Source organism: Monodon monoceros, unplaced genomic scaffold (genome assembly GCF_005190385.1).
Source record: "Monodon monoceros isolate NGI ecotype Baffin Bay Population unplaced genomic scaffold, NGI_Narwhal_1 Super_Scaffold_11, whole genome shotgun sequence".
Classification (NCBI taxonomy): Eukaryota; Metazoa; Chordata; class Mammalia; order Artiodactyla; family Monodontidae; genus Monodon; species Monodon monoceros.
This window is the reverse complement of record NW_021703767.1, coordinates 51,138,621-51,164,114: the sequence shown is the minus strand read 5'-3', so window position 1 is coordinate 51,164,114 and position 25,494 is coordinate 51,138,621.

Here is a 25,494-nt window from a genome sequence, read left to right as displayed (position 1 = left end):
TGTCATTAATTTAAGTGGATATTATAAATCATAAAGAAAATGCTATAAATTAACCAGAACATGTACTAACTCCACAATGGTTATGCTAGGTAGATAACTTCCATTCGATGGTTCAACTATTATAATTTGGGAGCAGTGGAGCTCTTCAGGTATTTTCTGACAGGAATCTCAGTTATTTATCCATGTACTCTTTCTTTCTCACCTCCTTATCTGGTTCCAAATATCTTTACCACCCTATTCATTCCTTTCATTTTACAAAGTTTTGAATACATTGCTTTACTTGTATAAGTATGACTGAACTAATTCATGCATGATGATAATTAACTGACTAATAATAGTTTGGTAAAATAGAATTTTTTTCTAGATGGGATGTGAGAGGGGTAAAAATAACTTAAGTTATTAAGAACAAACTACACCTAGAACTGTGTCACCATGAATGAAAACACCGTTTCAAACCTACCCCATTGTTGCATTTAATCATAAAATTCAAAATGATAACAGCTTTCCTTCTTTTTATCTTGATTCTTTTTCTCTAGGCTTACAAAGCTATAAAGGGTACCATTTCTACTTTACCTTCACCTGTGTTAGACATTCCTCTTATGCTATTTAGAGTTCTGAACCTTGCACACATATCTAATTTAGCATATTTCTAAGAACATAAAATTTTAGAGTAATTTTTCTATAGTTCAAACTTTTCTGTATCTATCTATCTATTTATTTATCTATCTATCTAGCATCTATCTATATCTATCTAGTATTTTAGCTTTTGTGAGGAAATAGAAATGTTAAACTATTTGTTGCTTTAAAAGATAACAGTAGTAAATGGGTAACAATTTTCTTAGAGATTTAAATGAATGACTTAAGAATTCCCACATTAATGACTAGAATCTGACTGGGTTAGTGAAGGGTTAGTGAGAAGAATATGTCAGAGAAAACCTGGTAAAAAATCCAAAGGTTTGACAGAAATGAAAATTCAGGAGCTAAAATGCAATTTTCCAATAGTTAACAAAAAACCTATAGGTTTGCCAAGTAATCACCTTTCTATGAACTACTCAGTGGGGGAAATGATAGTCTGTCGCCAGATGGCCTTGTCCAAGCTCCATTTTAAAACTGACAGCATTTGATAATTTTTTGTTTACTTGAATTATCAGTTCACTTATTTCTTACCTCTAAGATCTGCTTGTAGAGGACCAGCCCATAATTTCCCTTCTCAATATAATTTTTTATTTAAAAAAAAAAAACTAATGAAAAGAGGAGAGATGATATGTATGTTGACTATGATATTTGCATGACCACAGAGGAGTAACAAATTCTATAAGCATGTTAAGAATACTCCATTTTTAAAATCTAATTTCCAGTAAGGAAAAGAGAGAAGTTTTTCTAAAGTTCAGCCTCACTGCCACTATTTATTTCACAGGTGTGCACAAATTATGATGGAATAAATTGCTGCTAAGGAGGAATTTCTAAACCAAAGTAATCCTTTTAACAGCATTTACTTATATCTAATACTTCAAGAAATTTGCCATTATGGATGTGCCGTGAGAAATGTATAGGCAAAAAGTCAAACTAGCAGTCAGAGAAATCAAAGATTTCTTTTCTTTGAAAAGAATTATGATTCTTTTTAAAATCTCTGAATTAAACAGAGAAGTTTACAGTAGGTTAGAATCTTAAATTGCTTAGTTATGAAACAGTTAAGCAACTATGATGGACATAAATATTCTTCAGTGGGAACTTTTAAATTAAAAGAATAAATTGAAAATGAATCTTTGTTTCTGTACTCCTTCAATAGTATTTAAGGTAATTTTCATAGTTAACAATAACAAACAGAAGTGTTTTCCTTAGTATGTTAAAAATAAATAGTCCTCTCAGTTACTGCCAATGCAAAGGAAATCAAACATAGGATTAGAGAACTGTTTTATTTTGCTTAGCTAACAGCAAATGTTACCTAGAGAGTTTGTTTCCTTCCCAGATCAATTAATTTTTCTTCCTGCTTAAAATGAAAACCCTTTTATTTGCATGTCTTTTATGTACATATACAGTATTAAAAAAATGGAACTTTGAATTCTTCTTAATTTAGAGAAGGACTTTGTAACTACTATAGAAAGTGGAAAGTCAGCCCACTGTTAATAAAAGTTGATCTCTTTATTTTTACTGAGGAGAGGTTGATTTAAGCTTGTTACTCATGGGAGGAAAGATAAACTATGTGTGAACAAGGCTAGTATTGGAAACTGCTTTCAATAACTTCATCTGAAACATGAAAGTTTTTAACATGAAACAAGAATACCTCTACTACCAAATATCGATGAACTCTATTATGTGAGTGTTTTATTAACAGGCAATTGAAATTGTTGGTATATACTGTACTTACTGATGTAAGTAAGAATTTGAGCTCTTATTTAACAGCAATCTGCCATTAGTTTAATCCATTTCACATATATGTACAATTTGTGACTCTCTCCTTAAATATGAAAGCTCTATTTTGAATATCCTTTTCCAAATATTTAATATACTATCTGAAATTATATCATGACATTTCTGTTCCCTGATTTTTAATTCTTGATCAGTGGCAGATAGCAAAATATTTTCTATTTGATTCTACTACTAATAAAATCCGTAACTACTCATGGTTCCTGTAAGGGCTTCTCATAAACAACTGCTGCATAACAGATAAATCAGTGCATGCTTACATCCACTGAAAAGAAGTTTGTAGACGAAATAAACTTGTGGATACAGAGCAAGAGTGAAATGCTGCAAACATATTAGCTGAGCTTGTTGACTTTAGGGAAAATTAAAATTGAACAATCATTTATGCCTATTAAGTTAAGGTCTTCTAATCCTCCTTGTAGTCATATCTATTAAAAAGAAAAATTTATGCATTTCATATATATTTGCTCAAGCATTTGCCTTATTTCATATTTCATAACATTATATTACAAATTTCTTAAATATTTGTAAGTTGTATATTTAAAAAATGTTCAGCATGACCACACTGCTTTGGAATTAGACATTTTTTATGAGAAAGTAAAACTACTCGTTGCTTTGGTTTTGATTGTGTTGGGGTACCTGCTTTTCATATATTTTTATTTTTTATTTCTTTTAACTTTTAACTTGTATATAGAATTGTAAGTTGTCCTTTTTCCAATAGTTGAATGATAGTACTCCATTGTCTTCTTGTTTCCATAGTTTCTGACAAGAAATTTGCTTTAATTTTTACCTGTATTTCTCAGAATGCATTGTATCTTTTTTCTCCATTATTCTTCAAGATTTTCTCTTTACCATTTGTCTCTGGCAGGTTTAGTATAGTATGTCTCTGTGAATAGTTGTTTCTTTGATTATATTTAAACTTAATTTGAGGTCTGGGCACCTTAGATCTGTGTCTTAATGCCTTTCATTATCTATTCACATATGTATTCCTCCCTGTTATCTCTCTCATTTCAGTCTAAGATTTCAATTACATGTGTGTTACTTTTTGATATTTTCCCAAAGATCTTGATGCTATCTTCTCTGATTTTTATTTTCACATTTCTTTTACTTTGTGTTCAGTTCAAGTTTCTATTTCCTTATCTTCAAATTCTTTTAAAGTTGAGTGTCAAGTCTGCTGATAATCCCATTGAAGACATTCTTCATCTCTATTACCATTACTTTGCAAAACTTTCTAGCATGTCATTTTGATTGTTACTTACAGTTCTCACTTCTTTGAAGACATTCCCCATCTGCTTTTTCATGTTGTCCATCCTTTCCACTATAGCCCTTGACATATTAATCATGTTATTTTAAATTCCCTGTCTGAGAGATCCAATATCTAGGTCATATCTGAGCTTGCTTCTGTTGACTGCTTTGTCTAATTTGTCCCCTATATTCTTTCTTACTTCCTTTGTTGCATAATTTTTGGATTAAAGTTCTAGATCACCTGTAGGTTAAGAGAGCTAGTGTTTATGCTTCAAAATGGGAATTTTCTCCCAGCTTTATTACAGTATAATTGACAAATAAACATTATATATATTTAAGGTGTACAACATCATGTTTTGATATATATGTACATTGTGAAATGATTTCCCCAGTGAAGCTAATTAAACTATCCATCACCTCACATATTTACCTTTTGTGTGTATATGTGGTAATAACACTTCAGATCTACTCTGTCACCAAGTTTCAACTATACAATACTTTATTATTAACTATAGTCACCATGCTATACATTAGATCACGAGAACTTATTATGGGTATGCTTCCTTTGTTAGAACCTTAGTGTGGAAGTTTTTGTCCATATAGTCATGAATCAAGCTATGTTTGTGTTTTATTATTGCTATTATTAGAATCATTACCCTACTGGCTTCAAATTCCTCAGGTGTTGTCCATCCTTATTGTGGGGCTGGGTTGATGGAGATTTTTGCTCAATGTCCTGTTCTTCTCTTAGATTTAGGTTATTCTGGTGGTTTCTTGCCTGAAAGAGAATATCTTTCCAGGTACTTGTTCCTGCCTTCAGGGATAAACTGCTGTTACTTGTTACTGATATTTGCTAGTCTGGGGATGGATACAGCAGTGGCATGCTCTTTTCCCCTCTTTCAATCTCAGACATAGGCTTTGTTTGTGTCACTGGGTCTCTTATTTGACGGCCAGTGACTCTGCCCCTCCTGCATATGTATAGGGTCTGTAATGGTCTGGGATCAGGATAGTTTCTGCCCATTGCTTATAGTTAGCAGCTATTGTTTTCTATTTTTTACCCAACCTGTATTGGATATTTTTCCAGTTTAATGGCTGTTTACTATGAGCTAGTCCAGTGTAATTTTTCTGCCATAACCAGAAGTTGAAGTTTGAAATAACTGTCCACAGTCTAAGTAAGTCATACCACATTTGAACATATGGATATATTAGCATATTAGAACAGACCTGCAGATGTGTTTGTGTGTGTGTGTGTGTGCACGTGTGTGTGTGAGTTTATTGCATGTAAATATTTGCCATCTATTTTAGGGGTTTTGTCTGCTTTCTAATTCTAGAACTTGAGGAAAGTATCTTTTTGCATCTTTATTATATTCAGGGTACCTTAAGAAGTGATTTACATAAGTATCCATTTACTATTCCAAAAACATTTTGGACTTACTCTAAATTATCTAATTGCATAGTAGTTTTAGACCTGGGGCATATGAATCTGCACTAATGCCAAATTATCTACTCCTTGAGGCTAGTGTACAGCTAGCCAGCTGTCCATTAACACTGACATCATTGCAGTAAATCTTTTACATCTTAGTGTCCTTGTTAACTTTTAGTCTTGGTTGTTTTCTTTGTAAGGGTGAAGAACTTTGCTCTTTTAATCCGTCCTAGAAGTTTATATTTTCTAGGTATTTGATCTGTCTTGTGGGTCTTAGAACAATTTTTAAAATAGTTTCTCAGTTGAATGTTGTACTAAAAAATGGGTGTGCCCTTTAGGTAGAAAGAGTAGGGTGGAGATAAAGCAGGGTGAAACATTTGTCTCTCTTAATCAAGGTGAAATTAGTCTATTCCAACTCAAGGTCTCTTTCATAATACATTCATTTCCACTTTGTTTCCAGTGGTAAAACTCAGATTAATTCTGGATATTTTATAGATGTTTGAAGACTCTTTATATTTAGCTGTTAATTTATCTACTTCAATATTATGTTTAATTTGTTTGGTTCCCATTATTTAGGACTGATAAATTTTAAGAGTTATAGGGGGGAAAAGCTGAATAGAGCCTCTAAAGAGATTGTGAAGCAGAGGCATATTTATTTTTAATATTTTGAATTGAAGTAACACGTGTTAGCAAAATGATTTAGGGGTGCTACCTTAGCTGGAAAAGTTACTGTGATTCTCTTTGATTGATTTAAATTATAGTGATGTATAGCATTTAACAGATGACCTAGGAGTATATTGTTAATTTTTAAGTGATGCTCCAACTTACGTTATACCTCATGGAAATGTACTTGTTGACCATTTTTTTAACCTATTTTTAGAAGCAAGAAATAAAATATCATGTTAATTTTCAGCTTATATAAGTAGAATTTACTCTTTTCACATTTTTATACTTTACATTTTTAGTTTTTACATGACATATTTTACACAAATACTTCACAATAGAGTAAATAACACCTAAGTTGTGTATGTTAGTTACATTTCTGCAATATAAAAATTAGTTAGAAAGGAATTAAATGGTCATGAAAATTACAATAGAATCATGAGGCTCTGGGTGTACATTTACAAATCATTAATAAATAAAGTGAAGATTCAATCAATTATGATTTAAGAATCAATTAAGAATAAAAAGTAAACCTGAATATTTTCTAAAATGATAAATCATATTGATGTTAACCACATTGAATGTGAGAAATACAGAGATGAATTTAATCCAAAAGGCCTAAAGTGGGATCTTTTGCTTTGAGGATGAAAAGGGGCATTTTGTTTATTTCTTGATTTATTCTGAAAGGATATTTTAATATCCTAGTGTGTTCTGAACCATCAACTACTCCATATTTGTTAGATTCAGGTTGGAGGAATCAGGGCATAGAAGTAAAATATATTCCAATAGAAGAAGCAAGATCTAAGACAAAAGGTTAGTGAAGATGAAGATCACAGAAACATACCACTCAATCGAGTTTGTCCAGATATTTTACAACAGGTGCATTCTGTAGGTGATTTGTACTTATACATTGGGGGCCATTTTATAAGTTTCCCAAGTAAAATTCCTTTGTGGTAATTAGATGTTAATTTATTCCTCATGCATCATTAATTCATTTCACAAACACTTATATTGAAATATTTACTTGTTTCAAAACAAATGAAACAGAGTGATAAGATGTTTTTCTCCTCACTTTCTCATAAACATCTTCACATTCTCCTTATCTTCCAAGATCTTACAATACATGTAAGCACTAGTTTTAGCAAATATATCTTCAGGTAGGAGAATATATAAAACAAAAATCTTATGTCCCTTCCAACCCTCCACACCTGCCCTACTACATAAGCTGTGCTATAGAACAATGTAGAAAGTCAGAAAGAGAACATGAAGAAAACTAATTTTCAAAGAGCAGAATAGGTGGTGTACATAGGGGGAGTATGCATTCTACATACTTGTTTGATTTCTGGAGCAAGGTATAAAGGAGAAAGCTTATCTTTTATGGTTTATGAAAACAATTTTGAAAATGCAGGTTGGAAATGTTTTTCACCTTTTTATTTCCAGTCAGTGGAGGTGTCCTAAATACTCAGTGGAAACAGGTTGAGGAAATCTAGGTGGGAAAGGGCAGACACATTCTCTCCTCCCAGTTCTCCATGTTTCTTAGGTAGATACAGAGGCTGACCCTAGTACCCTGATCCCAAGCAAGGAGACCCTGATCTCAGCTAAGAGGCTGTGCTGCTATCCTGGAGGACAATTTACTGTGCTCTGGAAGCAGCAAAGGGAGACCATTTGGCCCTTTCCAGCTGCTCCTTGCCAGCAGCCTAAATTTAAATATGGCTTCGCTGTGCACAATTTATTCTGAGAACACCACAGCAGATAAAATCAATATAGTCAGAACATTTCACAGAGAAATAGCTGATTTCTATGGTCCAGACCTCATGCAGTCACTTGCTGTTTTCAGGAACAAGCATAGAAATAACCCAAACCCAAAGCACACTTTTCCTCTACTGACATCATAGTAAGGAATCTTCTCCTGAATTTGCCATTCTGAAAAGGATACAGAAGGGTAAGAACTTAAGCATTCAATTAAGAGGTATTCTGTACTAATTTGAAATCATTTAAAATTTTCTTAAAGATACAGTCCTACAAATAACGTTTGTTATTATAAATTTTAGTCCTGGTGCATATTTTTTAGTATGAGCACTAGGCTAAATTCTGAAATTTAAAAGAAGTGAAAAAGCATATTATTAGGTTGGCCAAAAAGTTCCTTTGGTTTTAAAGTAAAATTAAAAGACACAGTTTTTCATTTTCACCAAGAACTTTATTGAACAATGTATTCACCATTTGTCCACTAACTTTTGCCATTTTTCAGGCAACTTCATAATTCCATCTTCCCCCCAAATTTTATCTTTTCGAGAAAAGAACTGTTCCAGGTGCCTTTTACAGTCTTCCAGGGAATTGAAATTTTTTCCATTAAGAGAATTTTATAAAGACTGAAATAAATGGAAATCTGAAGGTGCAATATCTGGTGAATACGGTGGATGAATCAGAACTTCCCAGCTAAGCTGTAACAGTTTTTGCATGGTCATCAAAAAACATAAGGTCTTGCATTATGTTGATGGAAGATTATGTGTTTTCTGTTGACTATTCGGGATGCTTTTTTGTCGAGTGCTGCTTTCAGCTGGTCTCATTGGGAGCAGTACTTGTTGGAATTAATCGTTTGGTTTTCCAGAAGGAGCTCATAATAGAGGACTCTTTTCCAATCTTAACATGTATACAACATCACCTTCTTTGGATGAAGGCGAGCCTTTGGTGTGGTTGGTGGTGGTTCATTTCACTTGCTCCACGATCTTTCCATTCCACCTTATTGTACAGTATCCACTTTTCATCGCCCATCACGACTTGTTTTAAAAACGGAATGTTTTCTTTACGTTTCAGTAGAGAATCGCATGGGGAAATATGGTCAAGAAGGTTTTTTTTGCTTATGTGGAACCCAAACATCAAAGCGATGAACATAACCAAGCTGGTGCAAATGATTTTCAAAGCTTGATTTGGACTTTTGAGTATGTCGGCTATCTCTGCGTGGTATAACATTGATTGTCCTCAATTTATGTCTCGATTGGATTGCTATCAACTTCAACTTGTCGACCCGACCGTGGAGCATTGTCCAGTGAGAAATCTTCAGCACGAAACTTCACAAACCACTTTTGACATGTTTGATCAGTCACAGCACCTTCTCCATACACTGCACAAATCTTTTTTTGCATTTCAGTTGCATTTTACCTTCTTGAAATATAAAAGGTAATATGCCAAAAATGCTGCTTTTTTCTTCTATCTTCAATATTAAAATGGCTACACAAAAATTCACCAATTTTGATAAGTTTTTTTTAAAATTCATGCTGCTATGACAGCTGTCACAATACAGTCTAACAAAATTGTTTCAATGGAAGTTAAAGACAACTAAGTGCTACAAGAGCCATCTTATGGAAAAAAAAAATGAACTTTTTGGCAAACCCAATATATTAGCTGGGGCTGTCATAACAAAATCCCACAGAGTAGGTGGTTTAAGCAACAGAAATTTATCTTCTAACAGTTCTGAAATCTGGAAGTCCAATGTCAAGGTGTCAGCAGGTTTGGTTTCTCCTGAGACCTCTCTCTGTAATTTGCATATGGCCACCTTGCTGTGTCTTCCTGTGGCCTTTCTTCTGTGTGCACATGCCCTTGGTGTCTTTTCCTCTTCTTATAATTCCTCTTCTTGTCCTTCTTATAAGGACACAGGCCTATTGGTTTAGGCCTCACCCATATGACTTCATTTAACCTTAATTAAGGCCTCCTTAAAAGGCCCGGTCTCCAAATTCAATCACATTTGAGAATTGGGATTCAACATATGAATTTGGAGGGACACAATTCAGTCTATAATACATTCTAAAATTCAAAGCTTAATGGGGAGGTTAATGTGATAGTCAGAATAATGGCTCCACCGTTATTGAACCAGACTTGGGTCTGCTCGCCCATGTGCAGTAAAGCCAATCTACTGATACCGAGCTGTGAAGGAAAGTGCAGTTTTTATTGCAGGGTGCTAAGCAGGGAGTCCAGGCAGCTAGTGCTCAAAAGACCCAAATCCCTTGATGGCTTTCAGGGAAAGATTTTTAAAGAGAAGATGAGGGAGGAAGGTTGTGGGGTGAGTGATTAGCTTGTGGGCATTCTTCTGATTGGTTGGTGGTAAAGTAATTGAGAATATTATCAACCTTCTGGTTCCACTGCTCTGGGGCTATGGGCTTGTGGGCAGCATACAGTTAACTTCTTCCACCTGGTGGGGGTTTTAGTATTTGCAAAGCAGCTCAAAGGACATGGCTCAGAATATTATCTATAGCCCTTGAGGAGGAACTAAATGTCCTTGACTTTGTTTAGTGGCTAAACTATTATTGTTTTGTCTTGCTTGACTGTTTTCCTTTTCTTCTACATTTTATTACTTCTTTGAATAAATTTATTCTTTTAACTCAGGGAAGGCCTAGGAGGCTAAAATTTTTCTACAGACAAGAGGCAGGTGGAAAACATGACAGGAGCGGGGGTGGGGGTGGGGCGGGGGGGGATTCTTCTCCAGAAAGCCCCATTGTGTCCTGCTCAGTTATAACACAAGGATGTCCACATCCTAATCCCCAGAAACTGTTAATATGTTACCTTACAAGAGATACTGCAGATGTGATTAAGTTAAAAATCTTGAGAAAGGGGAATATCCTTGATTATCCACGTGGGCCCAGTGTAATCTTGAGGGTCTTTATAAAAGGGAGAGAGAGAAGGATCAAAGTCAGAGAAGGAGCTGAGACAGCAGGAGTAAAGATCAGAATTATGCATTACCATGAGTCAAAGAATGTAGGCAGCCTCCAGAATGGGAAAAGGCAGGGGAAAGAAATCTCTCCTGGAAGTTCTAGAATGAATGCAGACCTGTTGACCCATTCTAGACTTTTCATCTCCAGAGTTGTAAGACAATACAATTGTGTTGTTACAGCCTCTAATTTGTGGTGATTTGTTAACAGCAACAATAGGAAACTATTACAGTTGATTTAGAAACAATAATGATAATACAGTTTGATGAATGTTGTAATATGGGGAATGAAAAATAAATTGGTGGCAAAAAGAAAAAAATAGTAAAAAGCTTCACAGAGAGGGTAATTCTTGGGCTAAATATTAAAATATGAGTAGAATTTAGCTAATGAAATAGGGAGGAAGGACATTTTAGGCCTCCTTTAAAAGGAAAGAAAATAATTTCAGAAGAGAATTGATAAGTTGAGATAAAAGAGAAGGGTTATGGGATCTGTTGGAAATTTTAGAAGCGTATGTCTATAGAGAATTAGAGTGAAACATCTCAAAGGATATTGGATTATAGATAGCAAGTCTTAAAATTTCTGTCTCGCAGCCTATTTGGAGCTGTACAGGAATTAAATTTTCTAGGTTGTCTCATCCCTTGTTACAGTGGACAGTGTCTCTCAGAAAATCATCTATTAGAAAGCAGTTCTTGATTTCTGTAGACATGGAACTGTGTAAACCCAGTAGAAGCAGTGGGTTAAAATAAAATTGCAGGTGGTTTAACATCAGGTCAGATAGTTTAAAAACTTCTACATATTGCAAAGTTGCCTTGAGTTAAATTTTTAAAAAATAACAATGTAGAAGAATCCTTTAAAAGGCATTTTTGGAGACCTAATGAGTAATACTTTAAAAAACTCATCTCAAGTGTATTATTGACAGGGAGAGAAATTCTGAAATATAAAAAAGAATAACAAATTGGGAATAATTTTTATAACTTTATTTCATAAAAAGTAAGTTGATACAAGTTATAATAATCAAGTTCCTTGATTCTAAGGCATATATTTTTCACATTTTAACATCCCTGAAATTGAGATATATCATAATAAATAGCATGGCAATTATAATTAGCAGTGTTTTTTTTATTCATAGTGGTATAAAAATATAATGTATAATATCATTAGTGATGACTTAGATTCAATAAATAGAATACTAGTCCTTTACATCTTGCTTTGGTAATAAATAGAAAAATTAATTTAAAAATTCTTAAAAATACACAAAACACTAATTCTGGGGGCAGTGCTTACAGATGAATAAAAGAATGACATTGTCAATGAATAATGTCAGCATTAATAGAATAAATATATGCTGTCTCAAAATTATGACACTCCTGCATGTATGTCAAGTCTCAAAACAAAGATCCATATCAATAAATAAAATCTGAAGCTTATTTACAATTAATATGAAAAAATTAGCCACAAAGGAAAATTCTATATTAATTTTTATCCTAGATCATAGATAAAAAAAGAATGAGCTAAAAAGGACACCTGGGATCACCCAATTCAATCACTTGGCCTTAAAAATGAAGAGCTTAAGATGCATATAAATAAGCTTACAGGGTATTTTTCACCCACTAGCAAAACTAAGACAAAAACATGGTTCACCAGACTCAGTTTCCTGTTTTTGTTCCATTTCATCACAGCTGTGCTTTTTCCACTCTACCAAGTGAACAGCCTTGCCTCTAACTGTCAGCATTTGCTGTGGTGTAGAGATTCAGATGAGTAGTGTGACTGAGAAAAGGTAGTTGTGAGGAACAAAGTTCTTTTAAATTGGAGTTCACAAAGTCAAGGAAGCTAACAAAGGACATAAGATTATTTTCTGTGGATTATACCAGTATTTCTGTCCCTTTTCAAAATTATGAAGCAGTAAGCAAAAGTAAAAAAAGGAAGGTACCACAAATATAATAATAATTTGCTTTAAGCAATTTCTTCTCTTCTGCAAATATTACAATGAATACTTTCATTTGAGTATATTTCAGAGTTTGTTACCAGGCTTTGAGACATTATTATATAATACTTTCTCAAATAAGTGTCCTTTCATTATATTCACACTGTATACAGTGCAATGGACAATAGCATCAATATTACATTTTCCATCATGTTAGAATTAACAAATATTTTTAGGTACATTATCTTGTTTAATTTCCACAAAAGTAATATAAGATATCAGGACAGATATTATGACACCCATATATAACAAAGAAAGACTGATTGTCAACTGATAATGATTAAAATAATTTTTCTTGTGATGATAAGTTTTAAGATTTACTCTCTTATCAACTTTCAAATATGCAATACAGTATTATAAACTACAGTTTACCATGCTGTAAAAAAATATAAAATTCTGTAACCATGTATGGTGATGGATGGTAACTATACTTAATTTGGTGTTTATTTCATAATACCTACAAATATCAAATCATTTGGTTGTATACCTAAAATTAATATGATGTACAAGAATTACACCTCAATAGAGAATAAAATTTTTAAAAAATTACATATATATATACAACTTAGCACAGTGACAACGACCTAGTTTTATAGAAGGTGGATATTTAACTTCTTTAGATAATTCCATTTTAAACACTGGCTCTATAATTATACATACCCACAAAATGTGTATGAAATTTGCAGGTACTCTATATTCTTGTTAACACTTAGCAGTCATTTTCATTTTACCATTCTAGTATGCATATAGTGGTATTAAATTGTGATTTTTGTTTGCATTTTTATGTAATTCTATTGAACACCTTTTCATCTGCTTATTTGCCATCCGTATGTCTTTTTAGATTAATATTCTTTTAAATATTTTACCCATTTTAATTATTTTTGGTTAAAGCTCTGCTGATAACTTATTAGCATTGAGTTATTAGAATGATAGATAGAAAGATAGATAGATAGGTGATATCTACCTATCTATATTCTATTTAATATCTATATTCTGTAAATAAGTCCTTTATCAGATATATTATTTGGGAATATTTTTGCCCTCTCTGTGGATTCTCTTTTTAATTTCCTTGACAGTACTTTTTTAAGAGCTAAAACTTATAATTTAGAAAAAAAATAATTTACCAATCTATTGTTTTTATTTTTTCTTTTAACATCTTTATTGGAGTATAATTGCTTTACAATGGTGTGTTAGTTTCTGCTTTATCACAAATGAATCAGCTATACATATACATATATTCCCATATCTCCTCCCTCTGTGTCTCCCTCCCACCCTCCCTATCCAGCCCCTCTAGGTGGTCATAAAGCACCGAGCTGATCTCTCTGTGCGATGTGGCTGCTTCCCACTAGCTATCTGTATTACATTTGGTAATGTATATAAGTCCATGCCACTCTCTCACTTCGTCCCAGCTTACCCTTCCCCCTCCCCATGTTCTCAAGTCCATCCTCTACATCTGTGTCTTATTCCTGTCCTGACCCTAGGTTATTCATAAACTGTTTTTTTTTTTTTTTTTTAGATTCCATATATATGTGTTACCATACAGTATTTGTTTTTCCCTGTCTGACTTACTTCACTCTCTATGACAGACTCTAGGTCCATCCACCTCACTACAAATAACTCAATTTTGTTTCTTTTTATGGCTGAGTAATATAACATTGTATATATGTGTCACATCTTCTTTATCCATTCATCTGTCGATGGACACTTAGGTTGCTTCTGTGTTCTGGCTATTTTAAATAGAGCTGCAATGAACATTGTGGTACATGAGTCTTTTTGAATTATGGTTTTCTCAGGGTATACGTCCAGTAGTGGGATTGCTGGTTTGTATGGCAGTTCTATTTTTAGTTTTTTAAGGAACTTCCATACTGTTCTCCATAGTGGGTGTCTCAATTTACATTCCCACCAGCAGTGCAAGAGGGTTCCCTTTTCTCCACACCCTCTCCAGCATTTATTGTTTGTAGATTTTTTGAGGATGGCTATTCTGACTGGTGTTAGGTGGTACCTCATTGTAGTTTTTATTTGCATTTCCCTAATGATTAGTGATGTTGAACATTCTTTCATGTGTTTGTTGGCAATCTGTATATCTTCTTTGGAGAAATGTCTATTTAGGTCTACTGCCCAATTTTGGATTGGGTTGTTTGTTTTTTGATATTGAGCTCCATGAGCTCCTTATAAATTTTGGAGATTAATCTTTTGTCAGTTGCTTCATTTGCAAATATTTTCTCCCATTCTGAGGGTTGTCTTTTCATCTTGTTTATGGTTTCCTTTGCTGTGCAAAAACTTTTAAGCTTCATTAGGTCCCATTTGTTTATTTTTGTTTTTATTTCCATTTCCCTAGGAGGTGGTCAAAAAGGATCTTGCTGTGATTTATGTCATAGAGTGTTCTGCATATGTTTTCCTCTAAGAGTTTGATAGTGTCTGGCCTTACATTTAGGTCTTTAATCCATTTTGAGTTTATTCTTGTGTATGGTGTTAAAGAGTGTTCTGATTTCATTCTTTTACATGTAGCTGTCCAGTTTTCCCAGCACCACTTATTGAAGAGGCTGTCTTTTCTCCATTGTATATTCTTGCCTCCCTTATCAAAAATAAGGTGACCATATGTGCGTGGGTTTATCTCTGGGCTTTCTATCCTGTTCCATTGATCTATATTTCTGTTTTCATGCCAGTACCATACTGTCTTGATCACTGTAGCTTTGTAGTATAGTCTGAAGTCATGGAGAGTGATTCCTCCAGCTCCGTTTTACTTTCTCAAGGTTGCTTTGGCTCTTGGGGTCTTTTGTGTTTTGATACAAATTGTGAAATTTTTGTTCTAGTTCTGTGAAAAATGCCATTAGTAGTTTCATAGGGATTACATTGACTCTCTAGATTGCCTTGGGTAGTATAGTCATTTTCACAATGTTGATTTTTCCAAACCAAGAACATGGTATATCTCTCCATCTGTTTGTACCATCTTTAATTTCTTTCATCAGTGTCTTATTGTTTTCTGCATACAGCTCTTTTGTCTCCTTAGGTAGGTTTATTCCTAGGTCTTTTATTATTTTTGTTGCAGTGGTCAATGGGAGTGTTTACTTAATTTCTCTTTCAGATTTTTCATCATCAATGTATAGGAATGCAACAGATTTCTATGCATTAATTTTGTATTCTGCTACTTTACCAAATTCATTGATTAGCTCTAGTAGTTTTCTGGTAGCATCTTTAGGAATCTCTATGTAGGGTATCATGTCATCTGCAAACAGTGACAATTTTACTTCTTCTTTTCCAATTTGGATTCCTTTTATTTCTTTTTCTTCTCTGATTGCTGTGGCTAAAACTTCCAAAACTATGTTCAGTAATAGAGGTGAGAGTGGGCAACCTTGTCTTGTTCCTGATCTTAGTGGAAATGCTTTCAGTTTTTCACCATTGAGGATGATGTTGTCTGTGGGTTTGTTATATATGGCCTTTATTATGTTGAGGTAAGTTCCCTCTAAGCTTACTTTCTGGAGGGTTTTTATCATAAATCTGTGTTGAATTTTGTCAAAAGCTTTTTCTGCAACTATTGAGACGATCATATGGTTTTTATCCTTCAGTTTGTTAATATTATGTATCACATTGATTGATTTGTGTGTATTGAAGAATCCTTGCATTCTCGGGATAAACCCCACATGATCATAGTGTATGATCCTTTTAGTATGCTGTTTGATTCTGTTTGCTAGTATTTTGTTGAGGATTTTTGCATCTATCTTCATCAGTGTTATTGACCTGTAATTTTCTTCCTTTGTGACCTCTTTGTCTGGGTTTGGTATCACGGTGATGGTGGCCTCGTAGAATGAGTCTGGGAGTGTACCTCCCTCTGCTATGTTTTGGAAGAGTTTGAGAAGGATAGGTGTTAGCTCTTCTCTAAATGTTTGATAGAATTTGCTTGTGTAGTCATCGGGTCCTGGGCTTTTGTTTTTTGAAGATTTTTAATTACAGTTTCAGTTTCAGCGCTTGTGATTGGTTTGTTCATATTTTCTATTTCTTCCTGGTTCAGTCTCAGAAGGTTGTGTTTTTCTAAGAATTTATCAATTTCTTCCAGGTTGTCCATGTTATTGGCATGTAGTTGCTTGTAGTAATCTCTCATGATCCTTTGTATTTCTGCAGTGTCAGTTTTCACTTCTCCTTTTTCATTTATAATTCTGTTGATCTGAGTCTTTTCCCTTTTTCTTGATGAGTCTGGCTAATGGTTTATCAATTTTGTTTATCTTCTCAAAGAACCAGCTTTTAGTTTTATTGATCTTTGCCATTGTTTTCTTCATTTCTTTTTCATTTATTTCTGATCTGATCTTTATGATTTCTTTCCTTCTGCTAACTTTGGGGTTTTTTTTGTTCTACTTTCTCTAATTGCTTTAGGTGTAAGTTTAGGTTGTTTATTTGAGATTTTTGTTATTTGTTGAGGTAGGATTGTATTGCTATAAGCTTTCCTCTTAGAACAGCTTTTGCTGCACCCCATAGGTTTTGGCTCGTTGTGTTTTATTGTCATTCAGTTCTAGGTATTTTTTGATTTCCTCTTTGATTTCTTCAGTGATCCCTTGGTTATTAAGTACTATGTTGTTTAGCCTGCATGTGTTTGTATTTTTTACAGATTTTTTCCTGTAATTGATATCTGGTCTCATAGCATTGTGGTCAGAAAAGATACTTGATATGATTTCAATTTTCTTAAATTTACCAAGGCTTGACTTGTGACCCAAGATATGATCTATCCTGGAGAATGTTCCATAAGCACTTGAGAAGATAGTGTGTTCTGTTGTTTTTCGAAGGAATGTCATATAAATATCAATTAAGTCCATCTTGTTTAATGTATCATTTAAAGCTTGTCTTTCCTTTTTTATTTTCATTTTGGATGATCTGTCCATTGGTGAGAGTGGGGTTTCGAAGTCCCCTACTATGATTATGTTACTGTCAATTTCCCTTTTTATGGCTGTTAACATTTGCCATATGTATTGTGGTGCTCCTGTGTTGGGTGCATAAATATTTAAAATTGTTATATCTTCTTCTTGGATTGATCCCTTTGATCATTATGTAGTGTCCTTCTTTGTCTCTTTTAATAGTCTCTATTTAAATGTCTATTTTATCTGATATGAGAATTGGTATTCTAGCTTTCTTTTGATTTCCACTTGAATGGAATATCTTTTTCCATCCTCTCACTTTCAGTCTGTATGTGTCCCTAGGTCTGAATTGGGTCTCTTGTAGACACCATATATATGAGTTTTGTTTTTATGTCCATTCAGCCAGTCTATGTCTTTTGGCTGGAGCATTTAATCCATTTACATTTAAGGTAATTATCGATATGTATGTTCGTATTACCATTTTCTTAATTGTTTTGGGTTTGTATTTGTAGCTCTTTTCCTTGTCTTGTGTTTCCTACCTAGAGAAGTTCCTTTAGCATTTGTTGTTAAACTGTTATGGTGATGCTGAGTTCTCTTAACTTTTGCTTATTTGTAAATGTTTTAATTTCTCCATTGAATCTGAATGAGATCGTTGCTGGGTAGGGTAATCTTGGTTGTAGGTTTTTCCCTTTCATCACTTTAAATATATGTTGCCACTCCCTCTGGCTTGCAAATTTTCTGCTGAAAGATCAGCTGATAACCTAATGGGGATTCCCTTTTATGTTATTCATTGTTATTCCTTACTGCTTTTAATATTTTTTCTTTGCATTTAATTTTTGATAGTTTGATTAGTATGTGTCTTGGTGTGTTTCTCCTTCGATTTATCCTGTATGGGATGCTCTGTGCTTCCTGGATAGACTGACTAATTCCTTTCCCATATCAGGGAAGTTTTCAACTATAATTTCTTCAAATATTTTCTCAGTCCCTTTCTTTTTCTCTTCTTCTTCTGGGACCCCTATAATTTGAATGTTAGTGCATTTAATGTTGTCCCAGAGGTCTCTGGGACTGTCCTCAATTGTTTTCATTGTTTTCTCTTTATTCTGGTCTGCAGTAGTTATTTCCACTCTTTTATCTTCCTGGTCAGGTATCTGTTTTTCTGCCTCAGTTATTCTGCTGTTGATTCCTTCTACAGAATTTTTAATTTCATTTTTTGTGTTGTTCATCATTTTCTATTTGGTCTTTACTTCTTCTAGGTCCTTGTTAATCATTTCTTGTATTTTCTCCGTTCTATTTCCAAGATTTTGGATCATCTTTACTATCATTACTCTGAATTCTTTTTCAGGTAGACTGCCTGTTTCCTCTTCATTTGTTTGGTCTGGTGGGTTTTTACCTTACCCCTTCATCTGATGTGTGTTTCTCTCTCTTCTCTTTTTGCTTAAATTGCTGTGTTTGGGGTCTCCGTTTTGCAGGCTGTAGGTTGATAATTCCCATTGTTTTTGGTGTCTGCCTGCAGTGACTAAGTTTGGTTCAGTGAGTTTTGTAGGCTTCCTGGTGGAGGGGACTGTGTTTTGGTGATGAGGCTGGATCTTGTTGTTCTGGTGAGCAGGACCACATCCATTATGATTTTAGGTAACCTGTCTGCTAATGTGTAGGTTTGTTTTCCTGTCTTGCTAGTTGTTTGGCATAGGGTGTCTAGCACTCTAGCTTGCTGGTTGTTGAGTGGAGCTGGGTCTTAGCCTTGAGATGGAGATCTCTGTGAGGGCTTTCACTGTTTGATATTATGTGGATCTGAGAGGTCTCTGGTGGACCAATGTCCTGAACTTGCCTCTCCCACCTCAGAGGCACAGGCCTGACACCCGGCCCAAGCACGAAGACACTGTCAGCCCCACAGCTCAGAAGAAAAGGGAGAAAGAAGGAAGGAAGGAAGGAAGGAAGGGAAGAAAGAAAGACAAACTTTTAAAATTATTAAAGTAAAAAATAAAAATAATTATTAAAAATTAAATAGTAATTAAAAAATAGAAATAAAAAAAGAAAGAAAGAAGAGAGCAACCAAACCAAAAAAGAAATCCACCAATGATAACAAGCGCTAAAAACTATAGTAAAAACAACAACAAAAACAAAAACACAGATAGGCAGAACCCTAGGACAAATGGTAAAAGCAAAGCTATACACAGAAAATCACACAAAGAAGCATATACACGCACACTCAGAAAAAGAGAAAAAGGAAAAATATATGTATACCGTTGGCCCCAAAGTCCACCGCCTCAATTTTGAGATGATTCGTTTTCTATTCAGGTATTCCACAGGTGCAGGGTACATCATGTTGACTGTGGAGATTTAATCTGCTGCTCCTGAGGCTGCTGGAAGAGATTTCCTTTTCTCTTCTTTGTTTGCACTTCTCTGGGTGAGCAGACAAGCCTGTAGGGCTGGTGAGTGCTGGTCGGCACCTATCTTCTGTGCCGGAATCTCTCCACTTTGCCCTCTTCACCCCTGTTGCTGCACTGTCCTCTGTGGCTCCAAAGCCCACCCCCCTGCCACTGCCACCCTCTGTCTCTGCCAGTGAAGGGGATTCCTAGTGTGTGGAAATTATTCCTCCTTCACAGCTCCCTCCCAGAGGTGCGGGTCCTGTCTCTATTCTTTTGTCTCTGCTTTTTCTTTTTTCTTTTGCCCTACCCAGGTACATGGGGAGTTTCTTGCCTTTTGGGAAGTCTGAGGTCTTCTGCCGGCATTCAGTAGGTGTTCTGTAGGAGTTGTTCCACATGTAGATGTATTTCTGATGTATTTGTGGGCAGGAAGGTGATCTCCACATCTTACTCCCTGCCATCTTGAAGGTCTCCTGTACCTATCTAATAACATCAGTAATCAGATAGTCTAAGTCCTCTAGTTTTTTTCTTCTTATTATGTGAGCTATTCTAATTCATTTAATTTTCTATTTCCATAAAAGAGCCAACTTGAATTTTAATAGGAATTTCATTGAATTTATAGATTAATTCTATCAATGGGAAAATTGTCATTTTAATAAATTGGGCTTTCAATCTATGTACATGGTGTATCTCTTACTTTATTTAGGTCTTTTCAATGACTATTAGCAATATTGTGTAGTTGTCAATGCACAGGACTTGCATGTTTGTTAAAATTATAAGATTTTCATAATTTGGGAATTTTAAAAATTTACTTATTTCTGCTAATGTATAAAATATTATTACCTCATTAAATCTACTCTGTATCCTTATTGAATTACCTATTTAATTACTTATTTTAATTTTTGTATGTTCCTGCAAATTTCCTCTGTAAACAATTATATTTACTACAAAAATAATTTTACTTCCTCCTTTCAGATTTTCATGACTTTTTATATCTTTTCATTGACATTGCATTAGCAAAAACTTATAGAGCACAGTTTAATAGGAATAGTAAAAAAATAGCCATCTAGCCATTTATTCTTGCCTTTTTAAATCGGTTTTTAGGAAAATTATTTAATCATTAATCATTAAATATGATGTTAGCTTTAGGCTTTTTATAGGTCCCTTTTATCAAATCAAGGAAATTTTCTTCTATTTCTAGTTTTTTTTTTTTTATATATGAGTAACTGTTGAAGTTTGTCACATGATTTTCCTGCATCTATTGAAATGAGCATACATTTTTGTTACCGTAGTGAACTGCTTTGACTTTTGAATGTTCAGCAACTCTGCAGACTTATAATAAACCCCAATTGATCATGATAGATTACTACTTTGATATACTTGTGAATTAAATTGGCTAAAATTCTGACAAGACTGTTTACATGTAAAATAAATAGAGTTATTGGTCAGTAGTTTTCTTATCTTTGATTTTATATCTTTTGGTTTTATATCTTTGATTTTATATCTTTATATCTTTTATATGAGGGTAATGCTGGACTCATAAAATGAAATGGAACCTCTTACATACTTTTCTAATTTCTGAGAGATTTTGCATATAATTGGGATTATTTCTTCCTTAAAATTTTGGTAAAATGCACCAAGATCATTTTGGCCTGGAGTTTTTATTCTACTTTTTAATGATGAATTCAATTTATTTAATAAACACAGCATTGTTCAGGTGATCTATTTCTTCTTGAGTGAATATTGATGAACTTGTGTCTCTCAAGGTAGTTGTCTACTTAATTAATTTATCAAATTAGTTGGCATTATGTGTTTAAATTTTTTTCTCATATAGGAATTATGCATTTCTTGTTAAATTTATACTGAAGTATTTAATCATTTTTGTTGATGTTGTATATTGGATTTTCTCTACCATTTTTCTGTTTATTGGTTTTGTATGTGAAAGTTATTAATTTTGGTTGCTTATTTAATTTTCTGCAACACTATTAGAAACATTCAGTGATTTCTTTTAAAATCCAGCTATTATATGTGTTTGGCTTCTGAAGTTTTCATGTGATTATTTTTATATTTTTTTATTTCTCATGGATATATCTTATCTTTGCCTTCACTGGGAGCATGAATTATTATAACCATACAGTATACAAATAACTATGTAAATAATACATAATAAAATAGCTATTTTAAATTTATAGTTTGGTAATTTCAGCAGCAGTGACATTTCGAGGATTGCATCCATTTATTGTCTTTTCACTTTAGAATGGCTCACATTTCTCTGGCTTTTTGTATGTTGAGTAATTTTGGATTATATTCTGGCCATTGAAAATAGTGTATTCTCTACTAGATTATTTTTTGTTGATTCAAACATTATTTACGGTTCATGTTAGCAGACAGTTAACTTGGTTGAACTCAAATTGAATACACTTAAGCCTGTAGAGAGCAGTGACTGAGATCATTTAAATTTTTTATGCCACAGACACCAGATAAATTTTATTTGCACCATATATGTACAGATGCCCCTTATCGGATCAAGGAACTTGAAGATAGGTCAGTAAAAATTACCCAAACTAAAATGCAAAAAGGAATAAAAAGTCTAAAAAAATAGAGAGAATTCAAGTGCTGTGGGACAATATTAAATGGAATTCCAGAATGAGAAGAAAGAACTAGGCAAAATAAATATTTGAAGAAATAATGGCCAGGAAATTTCCAAAATTAGTAAAAGACACTGAATGACTGATATAAGAAGATTAGAAAATATGAAATAGATTAAAAAAAAAAAGAACAAGGCATATCCCATTCAAATTGTTGAAAACCAAAACAAAAAGAAAATATTGAAGCAGCCATGTATGGAGTTGGGGTGGGAAGGCATTTATTACCTGCAAAGAAATAAGGATAAAAATCATAACAGATTTCTTATCAAAGTCTATGCAAGTAAGAAGAAAATGGTGTGACACCTTTGAGTGTTAAAAGAAAAAACAAACAAACGAGACTGCAAACCATACCCAGTGAAATAGTCTACAAAAGTACAATGGAAATGAAAACTTCCAGACAAACTAAATTGAAATAATTTATTGCCAGCAGACCTACTGTGCAAGAAATATTGAAGAAGATCTTCACGCAGAAGGAATACAATTTAGAGGTCAGAATTTAGATGAACATAAACACACACACATATACACACCATGCACACAGAGTATTGGTAATGGAATGATAAAATAGAATCTATTTTTGTCTTGAAAGATAACTGTATAAATCAATTTGGAAGAATGCATTGTATGTTTATAGCCTGTTTGGAGGTAAAGTTTTTTACAACAATAACATAAAGGAAGGGAGGGAGGAATTGGGAATATACTGTTTTAAGGTCATTGCAAGTGAACTTAGATTATTATATAAGTAAAATCTTACACAACCAGAAACATTTCTTTTTTAGAGAAGCAAACACTGTCTATAAAAAACCTGCCTAAAATGTAAAATTCAAATGTCTAATGTTTAGAAGAATTTGAGCTAGAATCCATATCTTCAAAATATTAGTAAGAAATGCTACATAAGGATGTAAATACAAGAGAATCACAAAATAAGGCATTTAAATTATCTTATGTTTTCTTGAATGCTAAAGCCAATATCTCCTTCTAGTCTTCTTGAAGAGTATAAATTCCAAGTTTCACAGGGAAGATGGAGTGAAGAGTGGGTTGGTGGTTGGGCAACATGTAAAATAGTAAAAAACAAAACAAAAGTGAGGTAAGGATTAGGGTTAAATAATCACTGGAGTCAGAGATGAGTCACAACCAGGATGCTATTCCCTCCACCATCATGTATGTACACACATAAGCGTTAACTTTTGTTTTTATAAATTTGACTCCAAAAATATTCTAAACATGGATAATCACTTTTTTCAAATATAATTTTTAATTTACCTTGTGTGCCAAATGACAGAAATATTCTATTTATGATAAATCAATTAAACAAGATATGCTATTTCTGAATGTTGCTTACAAAAAACATAAAAACCTCTTATTTTATGTCAGGAGAGGACTTTGAGAGCATTTATCACACTGAGGTTAAGTATCAGTGGTTCTCATAGAAATTACAGGAATCAAGTTCTAACTTTACAGAGCTAACATTCTCAAATAAGAGTTTTGGTAGGAAATATTTTCTTTAGGATGAAGACTTAAAGGAGGAGACACATATCAGGAAAATAAAAATATGTCTATGGGTATAGTTTTTTAAAGACATATTATAAACTAATAAAGCCCCAACGAAACAGGCATCCCAAGAAGCATTTGGGCTAGCCTGAAAAGAGACATCATTATCCAAATCACAGCAGTAATCATGTCATTACAAAGTTAAGTTAGAACTCTGAATTGTGTGCAACAAAGTTTTATTAAGAATGGAAAATCTAGAATCAGAGCATATGTTTTCCAGATGCATTGGTATAAGCCTCTATGGACTGCTGCTAAATTCTTTAGGTACTCCAGGGAAAATCTGTAGTTAAATTCAGATGATTTTACCTTAGCACAGTGAAAGTTGTGAATCCATTTGCTGACTTTCTCTCTATTTTTTAAATATACATTTTAAATAAATTACTCAATTTAAGGAGCATACATTTAAACACATCCACAAAATTGTCATTTATTGCTATTTTCAACCATGTTCCGTTCACACCTGTAAAAGCATATTTTGAATTTCTCGTTATAGCAATTTTATGTATAAAATTATTGGTGTTACAAAATCTAAAATAATACTACCAGTCAGTTTTTACTGAGTTGCTGTTTATACATTACTGATCCCCATTTCTCTGTACAACTATAACAATTCTAAGAAAATATATGGGTAGAAAAATAGATGTATATATTACAATAATTATTTGAAGTTACAGAACTCACTTCTTCCATAAATCTCAGAATTTATCATACGTGTGATTTAAGTCTCAGCGTTTTCCTTTCCACCATGAAGTGAGCTCAGTAATAATCAGGTATCTTTTCCTTTGCATACTAAGATGGATGTCTGTGTATATTATTCAGCATTCTAAAACATTTACTGAGGATCTTCTTACAGGCACTGTGCTAGAGTTGAGAATTTTTTTTAAAAAAGCTTAACAGAATGTGAAGATATGAAAAGAGTTTTAGGCATATATTTTAGGCATATATTCACAATGTGAGAAGAAAACAGAAAGCAGTGGTTTTTACACTTTTGAAAGAGAGAGATGGACCCTCCCTTGAGAATCTGAGGACAATTAAAAACCTTTGTTGTTTGTAGTAATCTACATTTACAAGGAAACCAGAAAGGCAGCATTTATTATTCCTTTATGCTTTCATGAAGATTGTGTTTTAACATGTGTTTTGAATAAGTCAGGCACATGATATAGAATTCAAATGGACGTAAGCTTATACCATGAATATCAAGGTCTCTGCTCTCTGTCAGCTAGCACCCAACTCTCTATCTGAAATACACTCTCTGTTACTGATTTTTTGGTGAATCCATTGAGAAATATTTTATTTAAATACAAACATATATGAAACTATCCTTTCATTTTTCACACCAATACTTGCTTTCTATACATAGAAATTCGCACCTTGTTTTTTCTCACTAAACAATGTATTTTAGAAGTTATTTCATATCGGTGTATACAGAGTCACCTCATCCTTTTTAATGCCAGTTTATTATGCTATTGAATGAGGTACCATGATAAAATTAACAGTCCCTCAGTTGATGGGCATATAAATTGTTTCCAAGCACTTGGTGTTATAATTATGCACTAAACATCCTGATACCCTATTTGGAGTGTACTTCTAGGACAAATACCCTAGAGAGTTATGTACATTTTAAATTTGATAGATATTACCAAATTGCC